The following is a 24,960-nucleotide window of genomic DNA, read 5'->3' on the forward strand; positions in this document are numbered from 1 at the left end:
AACCATCAAGGATGGGCTCGAGACCCTTTCCTGTTTGCAGTGGGGACACACAGGTTAACATATGAATCAGACAGTAGTATACATGAACTACGATGTTTGTCATCTGCAGTAAGAGCAGGTAGCAGGGTGAGACGAGCCTGGAGAGTGGAGGTAAGATCTGAAGAGAAGGAGAAAAAGTCTGTCAGAGCAACATGGAGTACACAAACATGAATGACAGGAAAGAGTAGAGGTGGTGAAGGTAGATTTGTTTAAATATTTGGGGCCAGCAATTAAAGTAATGGAAAGTGTGATAGAGAGGTGAAAGAGAGTGCAGACAGGGTGGAGAAGAGTGGCAGCTGTGATTTCTGTGATACTTGTGTGAAGCGTCTTGACGCAGCTTTATAAAAACTAAATAAATTGAAATAAATGGAAATTTCTGCAAGAGTGAAAGAAAAAGTTTCCAGGATGGTAGTGAGACCAGATAATTATATGGTTAAGAGGTGATGGTGTTGACAACACAGACAACACACATCAAGACCGGTGTTGCAGACTGAACGGTCCCCCCTACAGATGGGCCCCCCTGCCTCACTGTGCACGCGTCATTTCACAGCGTCAGGAGTGATTAAGAGATTATCACCTCGTTTCTGCTTAAAACTGCACTCCAGTCATCATCTGTCTCAGCGACAGATCTCTGAAGCTCTTCTACAACAGTCATTTCCACATAAATTCAGCATTATTTCATAATAAAAGACGGGGGACCGAACACGGCGCGACACCAGTGCACCAGAGACTGACTCTCTGAGTCTGAATTGCTACACCCAAACTGATCAAAGGGATAATGTGATTATTAACCATCAGATGACAAAGTGAACCTCTTAAATCATTGGGACAGAAACAAGGCGATCTTCTGTGAATTGCTGGTAACGCCCCGACACGACGCATGCGCAGTGTAGGCAGGGGGACTGATCTGGTCCACCATCCTGTACAGGAATCAATCCAGAGACAAGTCTTTCTTGGGATTGTCACAATGACAAAAAAAAGAAAAAAAAACAGGACAAGGAACTAAAGTTATTGGCGTTATTGAAGTTTAAAAGCCAGCATCTGTGATGGTATGGGGGTGTGTTAGTGCCCGTGGCATGGGCAACTTACACATCTGTGATGGCACCATTAATGCTGAAGGTACACTAGGTTTTGGAGCAACACATGCTGCCATCCAAGCAACATCTTTTTCAGGGACGTCCCTGTTCTTTCAGCAAGACAATGCCAAGCCACATTCTGCATGTGTTACAACAGCGTGGCTTCGTAGTAAAAAGAGTGCGGGTACTAGACTGGCCTGCCTGCAGTCCAGACCTGTCGCCCATTGAAAATGTGAACTGGAGGATGTGAAAATGTACTTTTCTTGTTTTATTTAATAATTTGAAAGAAATTGCAATAAAATACAATTTAACTTATTTTTTTATAATAAATTGCAAAACCAGATCTTTTATCTTTTTTGAATACTGATCCTAAATTGTAACTGTAGCCTCATTTTAAAAATATTTTCAACATGTTTGATACTGATTTAAATTAGACATCTTATTTTAAAGGGGTTTAAATAGCTACAAGTGTAAACACTTTAACATTTAATCTAGTTACATTTACTAAACAAAGATAATCTGGTTTTAATTTTATGTATTTGTTTATTTCCTTGAATTTTAAAAAGTCTGTAAGGTAATTTAACACATGTTCAAACTAGACATGAACTAACTCTCAACATTTCTCAGAAGACATGAAACCAGTAGAACTGGTTCTGTCATATTATTTAGCACCTGTATTTCCTGTCTTGTAGGTTTCAGCCCACATCACACTTTGCCAACTACCTGTTACTCTTTTCAGCTGATCCTTTGTATGCACCCAGAAAACAGCAGCTCGAGGAAGCTGCTGTCATCTGCTTATATGTTGATAAAAGATCTGAAAGTATGTTGCAATTTGAGGATGTAAAAGCACAGACGTTCAGACACAGACATTCAGCAGCACAGTGGCCTTGTGCAGGGCTTGACAATAAGGCAATTTATGCACTGGCCCACAGGGCCAGTAGAATCTGAAAGTTACTGGCCCGGATGAAAATATCACTGGCCCATACTTTCACGCCTGTGCCGACCGGGGGGGGGTAACTGATAAGAATTTTTAAATCAACACTCAGACATTAGAATTGGGTTTCCTTAATGTAAAAACACTTGAAAACAACACAAAACTACATGATAAAAACCTTAAAAGTGAGTAAACTTTGAAAAACATGTCGGTAGGTAACTGATAGGAATTTTTTCAACACTCAGACATTAATACAAAATAAATTTATTTCTTGATCATTTACAAAATTAATATGTTAAATTTCATAAACAAGTTCCCTGCTAATGTTGTCACCGTGGGGTTTCCACAAGGGCATACTGATTAGACTTTTTAACTGGCGTATGAAATCATACCACATTGTCTACCAGGACATGGTATATTTATACTTACTTGTTAGCATATTCTGGCATGGCCCTACAAGTTCCACAGAAGACAACCTCACTCTCCTCATCACGCTCCAGCCATGGCCGTCTTTTCTTCTAGGAAGTTTGCCACGTTTCCTCACCCTTTTCTTCTCATATTCAGCATCAGCAGCCTTCCTCTTCTGTGCTTGTTTTGAGGGTGATAGCTGTTCTTTCCTTTGCTTTCCTGGTTTCTGCCCAGGGACAGGAGGTTTCAAGAAATTCATAATATTCACTGCGCTCGATCTTGCTTAAGCGAAAATGACGCGTCGATGTTGAAGCGAAATTTGCGCCACATCAGAAGATGCGCCTGCAGACGAAGTTTGTCTGCACTTCGGCAATGCAGACAAACTTCCCAACATTGCCGAAGTGGTTGCAACATGTCCTGTCTCTGGTAGCAGCCTGTGAGCAGGACGTATGTCTCTTTTGTCCTTTATTTCACAACTATGACAAGAGTTTTTGGAGGAGCAGCAGCCCCACAGCAGCGGGAGCGGAGTTTCTTTTTCTTTTTTTAATTGTTTACATGTGCGCGCGTGAACGGGACAGTTGGTCCTCAAGTTGGGTCCTGCAGAGGCAGAAGGACCGCTGGAAGCAGCCATCATCCAGACGCAGCTCCTGCAGCAAATAATGATACTGCCTGAATTGGGAACGTCTCATGACGTTTGTCAGCTTCCACAACAACTCGCTCCGTGTGATCAAGGTCCGTCATGTTAACTTGACTGACAACCGAGCTGAATGGAAGCTCCTCCTATTTGATGACGCACCGGGGCGAATTTTCGCAGCAAAAGCAGAGCGACACACCGGGTGAAGGAGGCGCGTCCGTTGCCACGCGACCCCCGCGAATTTGTAGCATCTGATCGCGCCCGGTGTGAAACGCGGCATTAGACTAATAAATCTGCCCAAAGCGATTTTTAATTCTTACTGGCCATACGGACCAGTGAAATATGAACTTCACTGGCCCGTGGTGGCCCGGAACATGTAAAAAAAGGCCGCCGGGCCATCGGACCAGTGCTATTGTCGAGCCCAGTTGTGGTTAGCATGGTTGCCTCACAGCAAGAAAGTCATGGGATCATTTCCCACCCGTGGCCTTTCTGTGTGGAGTTTGCATGTTCTCCCTGTGTTTGTGTGGGTTTTCTCACACATTTAAAGACATGCAGGTGAGGTGAATTGGAAACCTGTCCAGGTCTCCCTTGCAAAGAGATCTTGATCTCAATGGGACTAACCTGGTTAAATAAAAATTAAATCAGAGTTAGGGTTCCTTTCTAGCACTTAAGTAGCAGTCTTTTTTCATGGTCACTTTGATATCTTCCATCATGATTATGATTTCTGCTCAATATCCAGTATCTTTCTAACTTTAAATTATGTTTTAAATGATTTGGTGTATATAAACCTGTCATCGTTTAGGTCTAGAAACTAGCAACCCCTGGCAAAATTATGGAATCACCGGCCTCGGAGGATGTTCATTCAGTTGTTAATTTTGCAGAAAAAAAAGCAGATCACAGACATGACAAAAACTAAAGTCATTTCAAATGGCAACTTTCTGGCTTTGAGAAACACTATAAGAAATCAGGAAAATATTGTAGCAGTCAGTAACGGTTACTTTTTTAGACCAAGCAGAGGGAAAAAAATATGGAATCACTCAATTCTGAGGAAAAAAATTATGGAATCATGAAAAACAAAAGAACGCTCCAACACATCACTAGTATTTTGTTGCACCACCTCTGGCTTTTATAACAGCTTGCAGTCTCTGAGGCATGGACTTAATGAGTGACAAACAGTACTCTTTATCAATCTGGCTCCAACTTTCTCTGATTGCTGTTGCCAGCTTTGCAGGTTGGAGCCTTGTCATGGACCATTTTCTTCAACTTCCACCAAAGATTTTCAATTGGATTAAGAACCGGACTATTTGCAGGCCATGACATTGACCCCATGTGTCATTTCGCATGGAATGTTTTCACAGTTTTTGCTCTATGGCAAGATACATTATCATCTTGAAAAATGATTTCATCATCCCCAAACATCCTTTCAATTGATGGATAAGAAAAGTGCCCAAATATCAACGTAAACTTGTGCATCTATTGATGATGTAATGACAGCCATCTCCCCAGTGCCTTTACCTGACATGCAGCCCCATAACATCAATGACTGTGGAAATTTACATGTTCTCTTCAGGCAGTCATCTTTATAAATCTCATTGGAACGGCACCAAACAAAACTTCCAGCATCATCACCTTGCCCAATGCAGATTCAAGATTCATCGCTGAATATGACTTTCATCCAGTCATCCACAGTCCGCGATTGCTTTTCCTTAGCCATTGTAAACCTTGGTTTTTTTCTGTTTAGGTGTTAATGATGGCTTTCGTTTAGCTTTTCTGTATGTAAATCCCATTTCCAGTTCGGTCAGAGACGTTGACTCCAGTTCCCTCCATTCATTCCTCATTTGTTTTGTTGTGCATTTTCGATTTTTGAGACATATTGCTTTAAGTTTTCTGTCTTGACGCTTTGATGTCGTCCTTGGTCTACCAGTATGTTTGCCTTTAACAACCTTCCCATGTTGTTTGTATTTGGTCCAGAGTTTAGACACAGCTGACTGTGAACAACCAACATCTTTTGCAACACTGCGTGATGATTTACCCTCTTTTAAGAGTTTGATAATCCTCTCCTTTGTTTCAATTGACATCTCTCGTGTTGGAGCCATGATTCATGTCAGTCCACTTGATGCAACAGCTCTCCAAGGTGTGATCACTCCTTTTTAGATGCAGACTAACGAAGAGATCTGATTTGATGCAGGTGTTAGTTTTGGGGATGAAAATTTACAGGGTGATTCCATAATTTATTCCTCAGAACTGAGTGAGTCCATATTTTTTTCCCTCTGCTTGGTCTAAAAAAGTAACCGTTACTGACTGCCACAAATTTTTTTCCTAATTTCTTATAGTGTTTCTTAAAGCCAGAAAGTTGCCATTTGAAATGACTTTAGTTCTGTGTCATGTCTGTGATCTGTTTTTTTTTCTACAAAATTAAACAACTGAATGAACATCCTCCGAGGCCGGTGATTCCATAATTTTTGCCAGGGGTTGTATAGGGGTGACCGGGAGGTTTTGAGCGTAATGCAGAAAAAGGGTGTGGTTCTCCATCTTTTGCATTCTAAGAAACGATATTTTAGCGTTTGTTGGATTTTTTAAAATCAATAGTGCATAAAATGAGGAATGTTTTACAATCTTGTTTGTTCCTTTCAGGAAGAAGCAGTTTTAATAATCTGGACTAATTGTGGGAGAACTGAAGATTCTTAATGGATGGAACGGTAAACATCTACTTTCCTTAGTGTTTAAAAAAATTAGGACACTTGAGCTTTTATACTTTTGAATTTTTATGACATCAAAAGAAAAAAACTGCAGACAGTGGAAACTAATCTCTCCAGCATGACACAAACTATATATAAAAGCCAAAATAATGGCGTGCGTAAGTACCGTAGTGACACTTTTGAATATATACAATGACATCATCACTTTTTACTGTCAGTGTCTTTAGACAAGGCAATGGATGGATACATGAACATTTCAAAGCAGTCATTAAGAAATGCATATAAATGTTTTTTGCTGTGAATTTAAAAAGAATCATGTTATAAATGTTAAGATAATGAAGCCTGCAGCTTTTTTCCCATTTGATCTCATAAAGAATTCAAATGTGTAAAAGCTAAAGCTCAATTACACAACTTTTAAAAAAGGACTGTCAGGGTAATACATTTGAAAATTTTGTTAAATATGACTAAAAACAACCACTGTGCAAATATTTCTTTTTTTAACACAAGGAGTTCACTGACGAAGATGTTGGCATTCAGCCTCACTGTGCAGAAGAAGAATCTCCCAGATCATCAAAGTCTGATGATCAACAGGGTCATCCAAGTGTTAAAGGTCAGTTAACCTACAAAAGTAATGTAAACAAAAGAATATCTAAGGAAAACATTTTGAGTATATTGGCAAAAGTTCAGCAAAAAAGCATACTTAGAACTGACTGAAGTGGAACACTGGTGATAGTTACCTTCTTTTAATACTATAATTTGGCACATACTGTACTGTTTGGATGTTTGTTTGAATCTTCTCTCCTTGGAAGCAAATCAGGATATTTTAAACAAATCTGGCACATACATGTATTTTTGTGCCTTGATACAAAAATACCACTCTGGGTTTGTTTGTAATTTGACTATGACAGGAATGTCTCTTTAAACTTTGTAATTTCTTTCTGTATGTCCAAGAAACATTTCTGTCATACCTCCATGGAATGAGGTGATGCCACACTGCCTCCATGTGGTCAAGATCTGAGGTAAACTGAGATTAAGATGGTTGCATCATAAAATTCATGTGCTCATTTGGCTGTTGTCTGTCCCACTATACCTGCAGAACTTTTCAAACTGAGAGGACAAGAAATGTGGGCCACAGTCTCAGTGAGTCGTCTGTGACATTAAAATAATGGCTTCCAAACTGTCAATCACTTTATCTGTGGAAGTGGACTGTTGAAATGCATAATTGCAGCAGTGTGGAAAAAATGTTCAGCATGATGTTGCATGATCAACACTGTCCAAAATAAACAATAATAAAAAAAAAAACCTTTTGCCACAAACAAAAAATCTAAATAAATGCCCCACCTTTTCACCATGGTCCTGGAGCAACAGGCTCACAACACCTTTCAGACATAAGGAGAGACTAATATATGTCTCATGATGTAATTCCAAATTGACCTTTATGCCCATAAATCTGAACTTGGTATCGAAAACTGAATGTAATCGTTCCTGACAAAGATCATCGAACGTGCAAGAATTTGCTGTTCATCTTTCTGTGCCTTCCTAATGCCTCATCACACTTCACAAGAATGAGCAGGAATCAAACCGAATCAGCTGGAATGGGAAAAAAACAAACTTGGAGACGCAGTCGTGAAGGACAGATATTCGACAGCCGTGTATGAATGCCGGTCGAACACTTAGAATGTGGGCGGAACGCAACTCAAGTGATTCACACACATTCGGTGTGCAGCAGCTCCCGAGTGCAGTTGGAATGCGCCCGGAACACAGCATGAATACCCAGAATGCCGGCAGAATGCAGCAGGAGAATATGCAAAATGCACCTTGATTGCCATACAGGTGCAGTTCGATTGCCACCCAAAGTCTGGTCAGAAGACAAGCAAGGGGAAGGGAGGAGGACCAAGATCTGTCTTCTGCTGACCTGCCATTCCTGTCATCTGGATTGCGAATGACATCCATCCTATGAACTAAATTCATGTAAACCAGGTACCTCTGATTATGGCGGTACTGTCATACATGTAAGTGGACCGATCAGATAATACAGCCCCACGCAGGACCAGCGGACCAATCAGATTATATGAGCTCACGCACGAGCAGCGGACTGATCAGATGGCCCCACTCAGGAGCTGTGGACCGAACAGATGACACAGCCCCACACTGGAGCTGTGACCGATCAGCTGTTATTGCACCTCACTGCTCTGGAAACCAACCGGATGATACGTGCCTCACACAGGAGCTGTGCATCCTGCTGTCAAGCTGGACAGATGAGAGCCGTCAGTTTTTCATGTGCTGTTCTGCAATGTCTGCATGTCCGCATTTCCAGGTTGCCTCGCACACCAACATAATATGAGTGACGTCAGTAATATACAGTAATCATGTTCGGAGCCAGTTTAGATCAGTCAGGCTCACTTTGGGAGGGTCGTTGCACCCCAGTCGAGGTGCACTGGAGGTACAGACGTTGCACATTTAGGACATGCCGGCAGGATATGACGTGCTTGACCATGGCAAATTTCTCTCAAACGCAGTAAGACTTTTTCAAATGCTGTTCTGACACTGTAAGAACACTTAGAACTCAGTCAGAACTCAGTCCACCTCAACTGTAGCGCAATAGTTTTCCACCTCGACTGTTTGAACATGTGGTAAACATTTGTGCCAGCCACAGGAATTTGCTTGACTGTTTGGAACGCACTCCAGCTTCCAGCTTGAAGAGAATACTCTGTCATGTCCAGGAGATCATTGGTGAATTGCTGCTCAAGCTCCGACATGACGCATGCGCAGTGAAGGCAGGGGAACGACCTGCAGGAGGGACCATTCAGTCTGCGACACTGGGCCTGTTCAGTCATCTCAGGGTCCACCATCCTGTACAGGAATCGATCAAGAGACAGTCTTCTTTGCCACGGAGGGATTGTCAGAATGACAAAAAAAACAAAACAAAAAAAAAACAGGACAAGGAACTGAAGTTATTGGCGGTGAAGATGCTGGAGTTTCTGGACAGATTAAGGAAAGATCATATCAGAGCGGCAATGCAAGGAGGCCGTTATGGAGTCAGAGTGAGAGAGGTGACCTGAAGATGTCTGGACATGTGCAGAGGAGGGATGTGGAGTACATCTGGAAAAGGATACTGAGGATGCAGGTGTTACACAGGAGGAAATGATGAAGGTCAAAGAGGAGGTTTATGAATGTGGTGATGGAGGAGGGAGTTGGTGTGACACATGAAGACACAGAGGACAGGGTGAGATGGAGATGGATGATCTGCTGTGACGACTTCTAACAGGAGCAGCCAAAAGAAGATTATTAGCATAAAATTCAAACCTTTCATTGCTGAAACTCATCTCAATAAGTACAAGGCAGATTAAATATATGAAAATAATCCTGAATAGGTTTTATATAAAATTGTTGTCATGTCCACAGAGACACAGCTGGAGAATCTGTTGGAAGATCTGGGTTGGAGCAGCACAGAAAAAAGAAGTTAAGAGGATAGGGTTAGATGGAAATGGATAATCCTCACAAGAGCAGTTAAAAGATTCTTGTTGTACAATTAATACATTTCATTACAGAAACTCATCTCAATAACTATTGTGCAGATATTTTCAAGAAAATATGAAATGATCAATAATAAGTTTTATATAATACTGCTGTCATGTCCACAGAGACACAGCTGGAGAGTTTGTTGGAAGATCTGGGCCTGAAGCAGCACAGGAAAGAGAAGTTATCACTGAGAACGGTTCTTCAGGTCGACAACAACACCATCACTGATGAACCTGCAAAGTGTTTGTCAGACCTTCCATGGTACTTTCTGAAAAAACTGTTGATGTTCAGTGTCACAGCGAGGAATGTAAAATGTGAATCAGCATGCGAGTCAAACTATGATGTTCAGTCAAAAAATACAGAGTTAGATTTTGATGATCTGTACAATAGTCCAGAGTCAGATGATGCGCTAAACCCCCTGGACCTGATCACCGCTCTGTTTCTGTGCTCAGATGGTTTTGTTCAGCAGGAAATGGCCCTCAAAATGTCCATGTGTCAGTTCTCAGTTCCTCTGCTGCTTCCTAACTGTGACACAAATCAGTGCACGCTCATGCTTTGGGCCATGAGAGACATCGTTAAAAAGTACAGACCTCAGTCGCTTTCAGAATCCAAAGGCTTTATTGAAGAAAGAATTGTTCACTCTAAACTTCCAATGATATCTTTTGTCAGACATGTTCAAGTCAGAGATGCTGAATAAGCTTCTGAGCAATTCTCAGCAGTACCACGACACCTTTGTTCACCGAAACATGGAGTGTGGCGATGCACCAAGGAGAATATCCAATGGATTGACTGAATTACTTGGTATCTTCCTTGTGGGAATGAAAACATGGATATTTTCAGCGAGCCAGTGGCTATAGCTAACCTCCGCGGGGACATTGCTTCACTTGAAACACAGTATTCCTTTTTGTGCCAGACATCTGCAGCGGTTTTTGTGTTCTTTGACAACTTGGACCCAGAATCCAGCAAACGTATGCTGAGCCAATGCAAGGCAGAGTTGTGTTTAGTGGGAAATCTGCAGAGCAAAAGCTTCTGTCAGGATGATTTTAAAAAAGTAGCAACTGATTTGAGATTGACCAACAAAAACATCATTTTGAAGAGGAAGCAGATGAATGATGCAGAGTTTGTGAAAAATTTGAGGAAATCCATTCGAGATATAGTTGACAAGTCAAAGTTTAAGATGCAAGTTGAGCAGATGAGTAATGTTGCTCATGAACTTGGTATCTTGGTTGATGAAGATTGCCCTGAGTGCCAGACTGCTAAGAGAAATGCAGATTCCATCACTGAAAAAATACAAGACTGTTTTAATTACAAAAAAGACAAACTTCCCTTACAAGGACAAATTTGGAAAGATTTGACCTCTTTGGAGAAAGAAGAATGTAGACTTCGAAAGGTTGGTTCCAAAGACATAGAAATGTACAAAAATGAGTTATTAGAAAAGAAAGAGAAACTCAGGAAAGAACAAAACTCTTGTGCCATGTCAGACGCTGTGACATGTTTCATCAGTGCCCTTTCAACCTCAGATATCGAGAGGCGATTTTTCCTGAAATGGATGAGAATTAATCTTGATAACTTATCTCGAGAAAAACAGTCTGACCTCAGGGAGCAGTACAACAAGAAATGCCAGAATTCTGAGAACAAAGAGGAAATTAAAGAGATCGACAGACAACTTTCTGACAGCTCACTGGGGATTGAACACTTCTTACGTGAAATGGGGTAAATCTACGAGGGCTGCTGCATTTCTGTCAGAAAGAGACGCAGCACATCAGCAACTGCAGCATTTACCCAAACTGTGTGCAGAATTGCTGCTTGATGGATTTCCACTTGAGCTTGTAGATGGAGACGCATCCAACATCCCTCTGAGGTGGGTGACTGACATTCTGTCTGAGCTGGAAAAGCTGGTGTCTCCAAACAACAAGATGTTGGTCATCACAGTTCTTGGAGTTCAGAGCACAGGAAAGTCCACTCTCCTGAACACCATGTTTGGAGTGCAGTTTGCTGTCAGCAGTGGTCGGTGCACCAGAGGAGCCTTCATGTTGCTCATCAGAATCAAAGAAGATGTCAAAAAACTGCTTAACTGTGACTTTATGGTCATCATTGATACTGAGGGCTTAAAGTCAGCAGAACATTCACAGCTAGAAGAAAGCTATGAGCACAACAATGAACTTGCAACATTTATTGTGGGAATGAGCGACATCACAATTATCAATATTGCAATGGAGAATTCATCAGAAATGAAGGACATTCTGCAGATAGTTGTGCATGCATTCCTCAGGATGAAAGAGGTCGGCAAAAAGCCCAAGTGTCAGTTTGTTCATCAGAACATTTCAGATGTTTCAGCCCATGAGATGAACTAAGAGACAGGAAACTATTCTTGGAGCAGTTAAACGAGATGACCCAGGCATCTGCCAAAATAGAAAAGAAAGAAAGAAACACGAGCTTCACTGACGTGATGGAATACAATCCAGACACTGGCAACTGGTACATTCCTGGACTGTGGAATGGGAACCCACCAATGGCACCAGTTAATGCAGGGTACAGTGAGGCAGTCTATGAGCTGAAGAAAACCATAATCCAAACTTTGGGGGGTTGTGAGTCATCTGCTAATAAGATCAGTGAGTTTAAAGGCTGGATGAAAAGCCTGTGGAATGCAGTAAAGTATGAAAACTTCATCTTCAGCTTCAGAAATAGTCTCGTGGCTGATGCATACATGAAAGTATGCACAGAAGTCAACAAATGGGAATGGGAATTCAAGAAACACATGTACACATGGATTAAAAATGCTGAAATAAATATTTCCAACTTTGGAACAGTTGCTTTGAAATCAGAGATCTCTGACTTGGGAGCATTCATCACAGAACTGAAAACTGAAGCTCTGTCAGAGCTATCTAAACAGGAGATGATTGTTGATGAAAATCTGGCAAAGTACTTTGAGCAAAAAGAGGGTCATATGTATCTAGTAGAACGATATAAACAGGACTTCTCAAACAGTGTGAAGAACCTTTGACAAGAAACTGAGAACTCTGTATTCAATCAGCTGAGAGAAGCAGCTGAAATCAAACGAGGAAACACAGAGCTGGACAGAATCAAAGAAAACCACAGAAGGCAGTTAGAAAGCAGAGTCCTTGCACTGATTGAGAAATGTCAGAAGAAAAATGTCAAGATGACAGATGAAGAACTGGAAAAAGAATTTGAGGAGCTGTGGAATAAAATGCTGGAGGAGCTGATCTTCTCCAAACAAAACATCAAGGATGTGTTCAACAGCGTGACTCTGTATTTGAGAATGAATTTGTCACACAGAGGAAGTGCAGCACAGCTCTTAAATCAAAAACCCCTGCGTCAATGTGGAACAGAGCCTTTCAAATATAGAGCTGAAGGAAATTGGAACAAATTAACAAATACTTTCTGGACAGTGACTCACCTTAATGATTACCCAAAGGCTGTACAAAAAATGTCTGACAGAATTATTGCTGCTTGTACAGACTTTGTGTCAGAGAAAAAGCAGACACGCAGAGATTACCACGACATGTACATTGAGGAGATCCTGAAAATCATTGATGAGAAGATGGAGAATGAAGATCTTACCAAAGACATTGAGTATGAAGTTTCTCTGAAACAGCACATCTGTGGAGCTGCAGCCAGAGAGTTTCAAAGTTTACATGAAAAATTCATTGAAGAGAACGATCCTTACAGATATCTGACTCAGAAGAAAGAGAAGTTTTTTGGTGACTTTAAAGATGTCTTTCAAGAACAAGACCAGTGCCAGAAGAAGGCAGAAGAATTCACCGAGCACTGCTTGAAGCCTGCAATCAAACATTCTATCAACACTTCCTTAGGTCCTGATATCATCAACAAAATGCTGAAATGTCCACAATTCAGCACCAGGACACATTTCCAGTATGAAATTTTACTGGATTTGCTGAAACATGAGAGATTTTTACTTTACCACGAATACATTGACTCATATGAGGAGTATGTAAAGGACTGGATTCTTGAGCAAATACTGAATCACTTCTCCAGTGGAAGTAAAACATCTGAGTTTGAAGATCAACATCTTCAGTCACTGATCAGGAGCATCAATGATTCCATCAAAAATGCCAAGAAAGAAAACTCTGACAACATAAAGAAATTTGTTGAAGAAATCTGCAAGGAACTTGGTGATAAACTGGTGATTTCCCAGGATGCACTTGGAGCATTCATGATCCTTAACAATGCAAACCAGGAACAGTTTGCTCACTGGCTCACTGACTGTGTGAAAAATATGGAAGAAAACCTTCAGAAGGAATTTAGAGAAACAAACTTTGAAAGCAAACTAAGAAGTCTTCAAAGGAAACCCCAGAATGAGCTTTTTAAGAGCGTTGCTGGGTGTGGGAAACGGTGCCCTTTCTGCAAATCGCCTTGTGATGCAGGCGGAAAAGCCCACACAGAGCACTGGACTTCAATGCACCGGCCAGAAGGTCTGGGTAACTGCAGAAATGATAAAACAAAAAAACTTGACACTGACATTTGTTCCTCAAGTGTGTGCACTTGGAAAACATTTCAGTGTGGTGACAAAAAATTCCACAGATATTATAAATACCATGAAATCTTCCCTGATTGGAAAATTCCCACAGATCGCAGCATGAAGGCATCACACTACTGGATGTACATCCTGACAAAGTTTAACAATGAGTTTGCAGAACTATATGAAGCTAAACCTGCTGATATTCCTGCAGAGTGGAAAAACATCACACGTGAGCAAGCAGAAAAAAGCCTCAGAGAGTCACATAACATTAAGTGAAAGGATCAGTGATCCTCCTCACTGACTTTGAGCGTGCACAAGTTCAAGTTGTTTTCCTGTTCACATAAAGTAAGAACATTTTGGATTTAAATGAGCACCAGAGTCACATGCTGTGTATAAGGTTAAAGGCTCTGCAATGCCTGAAATTCTTTTAAGGTGTTTAAGAGAGGGAGAAATAAAAACAGAATTATTTTGTGTTGATGTTAATTGCCTTTTTATTTTTTATCACTTTTTGGAAACTGTAGTTAAGCTTTGACTGGAGATATTATGTGTTGCTGACGTTTGATCAATTTTTGTCTCAAATCATTTTATCTGACACATTTATTTCATATGAAATTGACATTATTCTCCAATATTCTTCCTCTAAATTTAATATTGTTGTTTTTGAATGATTTTTCTGTTTATGTGTTGAATAAAAAGGCAGAAGCGGCTCACTGGCTATGAGTGTCTTTAATGTTTCCCAGATCAGAATCACAGCATACAGTGTATAAAAACTTCTCAAATAAAGAGAAACATCCTCAGCTCATTTATTTCTAGAATTTTACTTTACTTTTAAACCATTATCTTTTTAAAATTGTGTTTTGTTTTTAAAATTTTCTTTATGCCAAATTGGTTTAAAAAATCAAGAAAAACAAAAAGGAACAACAGGTGCACTTGGCAATGCTTTAAAACTCACAAAGGTGTAAAAAGAATTAATCAGCTGAATTTGGGCAATAAGGTCACTGAGATATTTTATAAACTGGATGGTGCAGAGTGATTGAGTGATTGTCACACTGATTGAGTCACTTTTCAACACGCTCGCTTTAAATGTATTTGTTATCCAAATCAGCCAATCAGAACATGACATTATTTCATGTACAGTTTTGATCCTCTTCCAGATGTTGCGTTTGTCTCCCTCTGCTGACGTCCAGGTTCTCAATTCTTCACATCACCAACAGAAAAAATACATCAATATTAAGTAGCTCCTCCTTTTGCAGAAATAACAGCCTCAAAACACTTCCTATAGCTTCCAATGAGAGTCTGGATTCTGGTTGAAGGTATTTTGGACCATTCTTCTTTACAAAACATCTTCAGTCAGGTTTGTTGGTTTCCAAGCATGGACAGCCCGCTTAAAATCACACCACAGATTTTCAATAATATTCAGGTCTGGGGACTGAGATGGCCATTCCAGAACGTTGTACTTGTTCCTCCTTGTTCCTCTGCATGAATGCCTTTGTGGATTTTGAGCAGTGTTTAGGGTCGTTGTCTTGTTGAAAGATCCAGCCCCGGTGCAACTTCAACTTTGTCACTGATTCATGAACACTGTTCTCAAGAATCTGCTGATATTGACTGGAATCCATGTGACCCTCAACTTTAACAAGGTCCCCAGTACCTGCACTGGCCACACAGCCCCACAACATGATGGAACCTGTCAGATCCCGCTTTTTCGATACACGGCACACGCTCACCCTCCGATGAGTGTGTTTGTGTACAAAACCAGCTCTCCGTCTCTGGGGTCCGACCTTCGTGTCTCCACCGGTATTACCCGGCAGGGCTGCACAAAGGCTGTTCAAGCTGGTGGCGAGGAGCTTCGTCTAGCTGCTCACTGCCTCCATCCGGACGTCCACCCCGCTGAAGCTGATCTCGCACCCCGGTCGAATAGCCTTCTCAGGAACCAGGATACGAACCGGCCACGCCCGTTAACGGCAGCTCTCCTCTTATGGATCAGGGCTCTTGGAATGTTGCTAGATTTTAAATTTAGTGACTCATACAGCGAGTCCCCAGGATGTGTTATTTTCATTAAAAAACCAGACTAACCTTTTAGAGCCTTTTTGATGTTGTACACCCAATAAACTTTAACTTTTACACCTTAAGAAGCATCAATAATCCAATGTCCGAGCCTTAACACTTTAACTGCATGCTTGGAGATTTATTGCAGGTTTTGCAAGTGCCAGTAACATAATCAACATAGATTATATGGTGATAATTTCACAACAGTAATTCAAGTATAATTAGAATAATGATTGGCAGAGATTTTTGTTTTTAATTCAATAATTCTGACTGATCTTACTTTGACTGGGACTGGATTGACTTCTTAACAATTTTTTCTAGGAGTGAGGGAAGGAGGTTTTTGAGGTTAGGGTCCCCAGCTCGATGAACTTGATTTCCTCTTCATCAGCTGTTAATCGTTAGCTGACCACGATCCTTGTATGATGTCGTAATCCTTCAGGAAGTTAATCCACATAAGAATTTATTCCGTCTTCAATCAACCAAACGTTGATCTAATCCATTCTGGTATGCTGTGATGTTCCTTGAGAGAGAAATCGTTGATCATTCCCCACTCAGACTTAAGGCCAGTGGTTACTCTCCGTTGTTCTGCTACTCCGTGACTGGACGGCCTGAGTGGGAGTTGAAAACTCTCTCAAATGATCTTTATGGCTCCAATCCTCTCACTCCACGATTCCAATTGATGCTCACAAGATGGTCAACTCTTGTGATTTCCTCGTAGCAGGGGAGAAGTGGCAACAGCACCTCTCCCTGGAAGAATAACCCCGTTTACTGGTATTTCAACAGGTTATATATGTTCTTGACTCCAGTCGTCCTCAGATGATCTTGGTTACCATGGGGACGCTGTTGACTCAAAACCTCCTCCCTTCTCCTTCTACTTTACTGGAAATCCCCGCAGCCCTTACCAGTAACTTATTTCTCAAGTTCCTCTTTTCTGTTAACACTTCAGCTTTTCTGAGAATTCATTCTTTTAAATCATTTCTTTAGAATCACATCAATCATATTCAATCATCTCATTACAACTCTCTTTCACATAAAAACAATTCATATGATCATATACAAACATTTTCATTCCTTATTATTCATTTCATATTTTACCAACATCTTAATCATTTGATCAGTTGTTTAACATCAGCTTTTCTTGCCCTGCTTGCGACATCTTCTTCACTTCCTCTTTTTCTCTGACTCTGCACTCTTTATGAAAAACAACTCATATAATCATTCATTTCACTTATTTGTAACATACTTTTTCTAATCAACTCTTAATTTTAACACATTAATACTTCATTTGATCATACTTGTCATGTTAGAATCATTCTTAGACATATTCCATCGTCTTCACCACCAAGTTCATTCCGTGGGCCTCCCCATTTGTAATGGAAAAGTATGACCTCACTTACTCCTGTAAGGTACCAAACACTGTGCAGTTTAATCCAACAGCATGTATATTAATTTCATGGCACGTATTATATTCCAAGATGAAAACAAGCTGAAAGCAAGCTTAAAGTCATCTTTCCTGACAAACCACCTCCAATTTTTACTGTAGGTAGCAAGTGTTTATCTTGGAATGCTGTGTTCTTTTTCAGCCATGCATACTGCCTTTTGTTATGTCCAAATAACTCAATTTTAGTTTCATCAGTCCACAGCACCTTATTCCAAAATGACGTTAGCTTGTCCAAATATGCTTTAGCATACCTCAAGCGACTCTGTTTGTGGCGTGGACGCAGAAAAGGGTTCCTCTGCATTACAGCATCGCACAGCATCTCTTTGTGCAAAGTGCGCTGTATAGTAGAACGATGCACAGAGAGACTATGTGCAGCAGATCATGTTGTAGGTCTTTGGAGAAGGTCTGTGGGTTGATTATGACTCTTCTCACCATCCTTCACTTCAGCTTATCTGAGATTTTTCTTGGCCTCCGACTTTGGGCCTTAACTAGTACTGTGCCTGTGGTCTTCCATTTCCTCACTATGTACCTCACAGTGAAAACTGACAGCTGAAATCTCTGAGATAGCTTTTTGTATCCTTCCCCTAAACCATGATGTTGAACAATCTTTGGTTTCAGGTCATGTGAGAGTTGTTTAGAGGCTCCCATGAAGCCACTCATTAGAAGAGATGCAAAGAGGGATAACATTTGCAAATGGCAACCTTAAATACCCTTTCTCATGATTCGATTCACCTGTGTAAGGAGGTCAAGGGTCAATGAGCTTACCAAACCAGTTTTGTTCTAATAATTAGTGCTAAATGTATTCAAATCAATAAAATGACAATGGTGCCCAAATTTATGCACCTGCCTAATTTTGTTTAACCCCTTAATGCCCGAATTTATATAGCTGTATATAAAAAAATGTTTTGTGTGTGTTTTTGCCTTTAAGTAGATGGTAAATAATGTTGAGATTATTAATTTCACTTATGCATAAAAACTAGATAGTAATATTGGGTATTCTGGTAATGACTTTATGTTATAATGTTATAATACTAATGACGGTATGTTGAAAATTTGCGACAACGGGCATACAGGTCAATTTGGTGAGTTGCATACGAGGTCTGTCCATAAAGTATAGGTCCTTTTTATTTTTTCAAAAACTATATGGATTTCATTCATATGTTTTTACGTCAGACATGCTTGAACCCTCGTGCGCATGCGTGAGTTTTTCCACGCCTGTCGGTGACGTCATTCGCCTGTGAGCACTCCTTGTGGGAGGAGTCGTCCAGCCCCTCGTCAGAATTCCTTTGTCTGAGAAGTTGCTGAGAGACTGGCAGTTTGTTTGATCAAAATTTTTTCTAAACCTGTGAGACACATCGAAGTGGACATGGTTCGAAAAATTAAGCTGGTTTTCGGTGAAAATTTTAACGGCTGATGAGAGATTTTGAGGTGATACTGTCGCTTTAAGGACTTCCCACGGTGCGAGACGTCGCTCAGCGCTCCCAGGCGCCGTCGTCAGCCTGTTTCAAGCTGAAAACCTCCACATTTCAGGCTCTATTGATCCAGGACGTCGTGAGAGAACAGAGAAGTTTCAGAAGAAGTCAGTTTCAGCATTTTATCTGGATATTCCACTATTAAAGGAGATTTTTTTAATGAAAGACGTGCGGGCGGATTGCAGCGTCGGCTCGCAGCCGCTGCGTCGCTCCGCCACAGGAAAAACACTTCTGTTGGAAGCCTTAAGGACAAGTTGGAACATGCCTAACTGTTAAACAATTTCTCATATACTCACGCCACTGAAAGCCATCAAAAGCCGCCTGGATTTTACAAATGGTTATCAACACGGAGGTGTTTTTCCTGTGGCGCCGACCTTATATGTAGGCAGGTGTGTGCCTTTCCCCAAATCATGTCCAATCAACTGAATTTACCCCAGGTGGACTTCAGTTAAGTTGTAGAAACATCTCAAGGATGATCAGTGGAAACAGGATGCATCTGAGCATGTCAGCACAGGTGGGAGCCCATCACCCGGATTGGGTGGACCCACGATACAAACTTCCAAACCAGGCCTTGAGGTACAAGTAGCCATCGAGTTTATTTCAGGCAGAGGTTCGGTACACAGGTTGTCAGAAATGGAGCAGAGGTACAAGCAGGGTGAGGCAAAAACATAGTCTCCAGTCAGGGGAAGGAAAGGAAAAACAAAAATAAACAAGAGATAAACAATGATCAATAATGCAAACATAAACTGACAGAACAAAACTATAACAGAACTGGATGATGGCAACAGAATGAAAAAAAACAAAGTAACAAGAAAAACACAACAGAATGAATCCTGATGAAAATAAATATTAATAAATCAAAGCTGAAGCAGACCGGAAACAACAGAAAGGGGAAAAACAAGGGCTCAGCACCCTGACCCGGCCAAATCCCTGACAGAGCTCAGTTTTGAGTTTTCGTGGCAAAGGCTGTGAATAATTATGTACATGTGACTTCTTCTTTCTGATTGTTTTTCTCTTAAATAAATTTGCAAACATCTTAAAAAAACAAAACAAACAAACAAAAACCCTTTCCACATTGTCATTATGGGCTACACTGGCATAAGGCTGTAACATAACAAAATGAAGCAAAGTGAAGTGCTGTGAATACTTTCTGGATGCACTACTTGGCACCAAAAAATAAATAAATAAATAAAATAAAAGCTGAAAAAGAAAAAGAATGAAAGTACTGTATTGTTTTCATAGCCATATTCTTATTGTGTGCACTCTAAGACTGCAGCAGCTCTGTAGTTTTTGATTAATTTGAGTAAAACAACACCAAACTGATCATCCACTCCCCTGCAGTTCAGTTGCTTCTCCACATGCCACCAATAGTCCAGTGGTTAAGGGGCATATTTTGGCGAAATTGTTAACATTGTGATAAAAGTGCCTGATTTGGAGACAGAAGTAGCTTAGGGTATTAGGTTTAATTTAAAATTGAGACCCCAGCTGGATCTTGCTTGTGAGGGCAATTATATGGATTTTAATACATACCACTAATTTTTGCCAAAATATCATAATATTATAATGCATTTCTCATATATAGTAACTTCTAGCATGCTCATACACATGATTGTGGTGCCCAAAAGCCATTTTAAAGGCCAGGGAGGTAAAATATTATATCACCAGTGTCTACACTTGATCTCTTGTCATAGCAAATATGCACCGCTTGCATGTACAGGAGCTTTGGGTTGCATTTGGAGTTGGAAAACACCAACGGTATATACCAGCTCACACAATTGCTGGCATACTTGGGCATGAAACATGTCTAGCATTGCCATTTTTCCATGCAGTCACTGGGTGTGACACTGTTTCATCTTTTGTTGGGAGAGGGAAGAAATCTGCTTTTGAGACCTGGAAAGTATTTCCTGCTGTCACTCCTGTCTTCTCTGGTCTGTCAGCATGTCCTGAGTCAATACAAGGTGATGATCTATCTTTGCTGGAAAGATATGTAGTCCTTCTGTACAAGAGGACCAGCCCTGATACCAATGTAAACAAGGCCCGACAAACATTATTTGCACATGATGCCCGGACCATTGAGAACATACCACCAACTCAAGATGCTCTTCAGGAACACTTGAAGAGAGCTGCATATCAAGGTGGGCATATCTGGGGACAGTGCCTACAATCACTACAGCAGCTACCTAGCCCACAAGACTGGGGATGGCAACTCACTGATGGAAGATGGACTCCAAAGTCTACCACATTACAAGAAGCTTCAAAAGCTTGCCAGGAGCTGATTAAATGTGGATGCAAGAAAGCATGCAGGGGCCTCTGCAAATGCTATAGAGCAAGTTTACCATGCACTGCTCTTTGGTTCTGTAGTGGTAGCTGCCATCAGGACTAAATTACTATAATATCACCATTGTGTTTGACAATTGACCCTCCACAACTGAGTTGGTATCATCCTCTGATGTTTTTCAATGGAAGAGTTAAAAATGTTTGAAAAAGCAGTTCAATGCTTGAATGACCAGAGTGGTCACTTGGATATGTGCCCCTTGGATTATTTCTTGACAAGCCCATAAGCCTATTTTTGCTGAATTTAGCAGTTAGAATTGACTTAATAGTTCAGAAATCAGCATTATGTAATAAACATACATAATATCAGTATTTGATATGTAATTTGTCCAGAAATATTTATACATGTTCATTCAGAACAGGATTATATCACCCCTACCTCTTAATTACAGTGACACATGGCACTTTTTAGGTAGTTTCATAGTTGTTATAGATGGCTGTTATTATTACAGTAAAAAGAGGTAGAACAATTATTAGGTACTTTCTGGGATTACACACAATTATCTGGTCACAACATGAAGTTTTGAAATGCAATCCACTCTATCATAAAATTTGTTAGGGATCTTTTCCTATACCCGTTATCAAACCCAGCATACCGCTTATCCAAGGCTTAATAGAAAATTAGTTGGTATATTTTAGTATATTTGGATATTTTTGACACAAATAGCAAATTTGGACACTTCATTTTGTTATAACAGTTGGTTACAAGTTACTTGTGGAATTTGCACGATTTTCACAATTTTGCTATTTTAGGCCTAAAATTGTTTTTCTCTGGTCTGACTTACCAAGGTAGATTTTGATGTGGGTCCCTAGCATAAATTAATCTCCATATCTTAAAGAACATCTCTGCCAATTTTGGTGCTTTTATCACATTTTGAACAATTTTTCCCTTATCCGCTGGACTACAATGAGGGGAGCTGTTACTGTTGACAGCACATCAGAGAGGAGGTGCCGCACAAGAAGGAAATACTCAAGCCCGTATTTTGAACACAACCTCAAAGTGCAGTTCCTTGACTGTGGCTCCAAAACAGAGCACATTCCCATCGAAGGCCATTTTAAAATGTCTAACTTCACAGCAGAAATAAATATATTTCCAGCCTGGTACAAAACACAAAAACGGTTTTGGTCTCGATAGATAGTCTCCTCCTCCAAGACAACTGTGTGTGTGTTTGTGTGTGTGTGTTTAACCAATCTGTGAATCTGATTGGTTAAACGTATGAGATTTCAGACCGTATAATATCGGGTGTAAAGTCGCAAAATATTCGACCGTTTCACATATCATGATTTAATGGATTTTCACATTTGATGGATTACTCCACGCCCTGACCGCTGTTGGAACGATGCTGCCTCGGCTTGACGTTAAGTCTCGCTGACTGAATTACAGTGAGGAAAATAAGTATTTGAACACCCTGCGATTTTGCAAGTTCTCCCACTTAGAAATCATGGAGGGGTCTGAAATTTTCATCTTAAGTGCATGCCCACTGTGAGAGAAATAATAATAAAAAATAAAAAAAATCTGGAAATCACAATGTATGATTTTTTTAAATAATTTATTTGCATGTTACTACTGCAAATAAGTATTTCAACACCTGCCAATCAGCAGAAATTCTGGCCCTCAAAGACCTGTTAGGCCACCTCTAAAAAGTCCACCTCCACTCCACTTATTATTCCAAATTAGAAGCACCTATCTGAGGTTGTTAGCTGCATAAAGACACCTGTCCACCCCACACAATCAGTAAGACTCCAACTACTAATATGGCTAAGACCAAAGAGCTGTCCGAAGACACCAGAGACAAAATTGTCGACCTCCACAAGCCTGAAAAGGGCTATGGGCCAATTGCCAAGCAGCTTGGTAAAAAAAGATCAACTGTTGGAGCAAATATTAGAAAATGGAAGAAGCTAAACATGACTGTCAATCTCCCTCGGACCGGGGCTCCATGTAAGATCTCACCTCGTGGCGTATCAATGATCCTAAGAAAGGTGAGGAATCAGCCCAGAACTACACGGGAGGAGCTGGTGAATGACCTGAAGAGAACTGGCACCACTGTTTCCAAGGTTACTGTGGGTAATACACTAAGACATCATGGGTTAAAATCATGCATGGCACGGAAGGTTCCCCTGCTTAAATCAGCACACGTCCAGGCCCGTCTAAAGTTTGCCCATGACCATTTGGATGATCCAGAGGAGTCATGGGAGAAAGTTATGTGGTCAGATGAGACCAAAATAGAACTTTTTGGTCTTAATTCCACTCGCCGTGTTTGGAGGAAGAAGAATGCTGAGTACCATCCCAAAAATACCGTCCCTACTGTGAAGCATGGGGGTGGAAGCATCATGCTTTGGGGGTGTTTTTCTGCACATGGGACAGGGTGACTGCACTGTATTAAGGAGAGGATGATGGGGTCATGTATTGCGAGATTTTGGGGAACAAAACCTCCTTCCCTCAGTTAGAGCATTGAAGATGGGTCGAGGATGGGTCTTCCAACATGACAATGACCCGACGCTCCATAAGAAGCATATCAAGGTTCTGGAGTGGCCTAGCCAGTCTCCAGACCTAAACCCAATAGAAAATCTTTGGAGGGAGCTCAAACTCCGTGTTTCTCAGCGACAGACCAGTAACCTGGCTGAGCTAGAGAAGATCTGTGTGGAGGAATGGGCCAAAATCCCTGCTGCAGTGTGAGCAAACCTGGTGAAAAACTACAGGAAACGTTTGACCTCTGTAATTGCAAACAAAGGCTACTGTACCAAATATTAACACTGATTTTCACAGGTGTTCAAATACTTATTTACAGCAGTAACATACAAATAAATTATTTAAAAATCATACATTGTGATTTCCGGATTTTTTTTTTTTTTTTTTAGATTATGTCTCTCACAGTGGACATGTACCTAAGTTGAAAATTTCAGACCCCTCCATGATTTCTAAGTGGGAGAACTTGCAAAATAGCAGGGTGTTCAAATACTTATTTTCCTCACTGTACCTACAGAAAAACAAGCCGTGCAAATGATGCAGTTGGATTAGAATGGGAAAAACACCCTTATGTCTGATGATTTGCGGACCTTACACGTTAGGTTACAGTCGCAAATATCCATTTTACCAGTGAAGCGTGAGCAGAGTAAAGCTCAATTTGCAACCGTATAATCAGGATGAACGTCCGCAAATCATCAGATACAACAGGGTTATTCCCTAAAAGTTCTGTGTAATTGTGGGCGTGGTTGTTTTGAGTGACAGTGACTCAGCCTCGTGACTCCTCCGCTTGCAGCATCCAACCGTCAGATCTCAGAAGCTAAGCAGAGCAGGATCTGGTTAGTACTTGGATGGGAGACCTCTTTGGAACACCAGCGGCTGTGTGTGTTTCTCCTGGTAAAACTGGAGTTGCGTCAGGAAGGGCATCCGGCATAAAACCTGTGCCAATTACCAATGCGGATCTGACTGTATCCGCTGTGGCGACCCCGAACAAAACTGGGAGCAGCCGAATGAACAACAACAACATATATAGTCTGAGGTAATATATTTGTAACTTATTCATTACTCCGTGAGAACTCTGCTTTTTTGACCTGACCCCGCCCACACCCACAATATTTTCTCAAGAAACTCCTGTACATCTCTTCTTTATGGAAAATAACTAAGCTGCTCTGTGTTTTTGCCAAGTTAACTTGTGAATGCCACTACAGACTGCTGTGGACTCCACTAACTTTCCCTTAGTAACCAGAGCTTGTTGGCAGTGTAAATTTCTGAATGTTTAGAATTTCATTTCATTATTATTATTTGTTCTGATCAATCATAATAGAAGGGAGAATAAAAACCTTTTGCCTGCCCTTTGCTGACAAAGATCAGGAATACCATGTTTCATAAC

At 40.7% G+C, this 24,960-nt stretch overlaps 1 pseudogene; it reads left to right on the forward strand.

The window, feature by feature from the left end:
- The first annotated feature begins 9,347 nt into the window (after positions 1–9,347).
- Positions 9,348–14,103, forward strand: LOC117505232 (annotated as a pseudogene).
- Positions 14,104–24,960: the final 10,857 nt, after the last annotated feature.

Source organism: Thalassophryne amazonica, chromosome 23 (assembly GCF_902500255.1).
Source record: "Thalassophryne amazonica chromosome 23, fThaAma1.1, whole genome shotgun sequence".
NCBI lineage: Eukaryota > Metazoa > Chordata > Actinopteri > Batrachoidiformes > Batrachoididae > Thalassophryne > Thalassophryne amazonica.